Below are 1,658 nucleotides of genomic sequence, written 5' to 3' on the forward strand. Positions count from 1 at the left end.
GTGAATTTTCAGTTGTCTTTCTTTTCACAGGACTGTACGATGATTTTAGGGCTTATACATCCATTTAACACATTTTGGGTAAATTGACGAAAAATTCAAGGTGAATTTTTACAGATTTTCTTCATGAAAACCAATTTCCATCAACTTTTCTCTTTGATACTTTTCGTTCTAGACAGAGCGAAATTCCATTTGCATTGCTAAAGACCTCTACACATTAGGAGCAATTTTCGTCAAAAATTGCATTTTTGACAGACTTTTGACATTTCCACTCATAGCATTGCAGGCAATTTCTTTCAAAAAAGCATTTTTTTGACGTAAACTGCTCCCAATGTGTAAAGGCCATAAGCTTTAATTAAAAATCTCCTTACAGTAGATTCTCGCTTATCCGTGGACACAGAACAGGAATATTTTGAAGATCTTGTTAAAGCAAATATGCTTTAATATACGGTGATTCTGTCTCACTATGACTTTTTAAGAATGTATGTATATTTCAAGGAGAATGTTGCATCGGTCAAGTCGGGATTCACTCCACAAATTTACTAAGTAAACAAAAAATCGTTGGATTTCAAAAGATTTGTTGTTTATCAATCACTTAATCCGTGTGACCCGTGTGGCGTTTCGGTCCTGCTCTCACGGATGAGCAAAAGCCTACTGTATTTGAATCAGGTTCTGAGTTAGGTTATTCTACCCTACATATGCTTAGTTTTGAATTATCGAGAACTTCCAGAGTGAAATTGTTTGAAATCCAACGATTTTTTGTTTATCTATATGACCCGTAATAAATTTATATCATAATGCTCATAATTATTGAAACTTTCACAAAAAACCTCAATGAAAGAATATCGAAAAAACTAATTGAAAATGAAGGTGTTTCCTTTAATAGACAAACTTAACCTAACATATATCTGTCAACAAACAAATGAATTGCACCAGTCATCCGAATGAGGAAGTAGTTCGATTGAAAGAGTTGATTGAACGATAGTCTACTGTACACCAAACTACCTTAAAGACAGGCATGTATTTGATGTAGCTCCGCTTAGGGCAGAATCACATTGACACTACAATGCTCGGCGTAGCCTCATCGTATTTCGTGAATTTACGCATTTTCATTGCAATTCTTATGCAAATTTTCCATTACCGTATTACCTTATCTCATACTCAATGACACTAGGTGAAAATAATGTAAGAAAATTGAAGAAATAAAACGAAAATTCGAGAAACGGTGAGCAAAAAAACACTATACGAGAAATTAAGCGTACAGTTTTTTTTGCTCACCGTTTATCGCATTTTTGTTTTATTTCTTCAATTTTCTTACATTATTTTCACCTAGTGCCACCGAGTATGTGATAAGGTAATATGGTAATCGAGAATTTGCGTAAGAATTGCAATGAAAATGCGTTAATTAACGAAATACGGTGAACATTTTACTGTCAATGTGATTCTGCCCTAATCTTGAAATGAAGTCTGAAAAGTGAGGTTACGGCTCTAAGGATCAAAAAAAATTTCTTCATTTTAGAATTGTACTTTTTCTATTCTCATCTTACTGTTTAGGGTAAGTGTTCCAAATTTCGGCATAGTTACATGAAAGCGCCAAAGTCTCAAGTTTAAAATGTAATATCTTTAATAGAAATTGATTTTTTTATTACTTCTTTTTAAAG

The sequence above is a fragment of the Phlebotomus papatasi genome, chromosome 2 (genome assembly GCF_024763615.1).
Source record: "Phlebotomus papatasi isolate M1 chromosome 2, Ppap_2.1, whole genome shotgun sequence".
Taxonomy (NCBI): Eukaryota; Metazoa; Arthropoda; class Insecta; order Diptera; family Psychodidae; genus Phlebotomus; species Phlebotomus papatasi.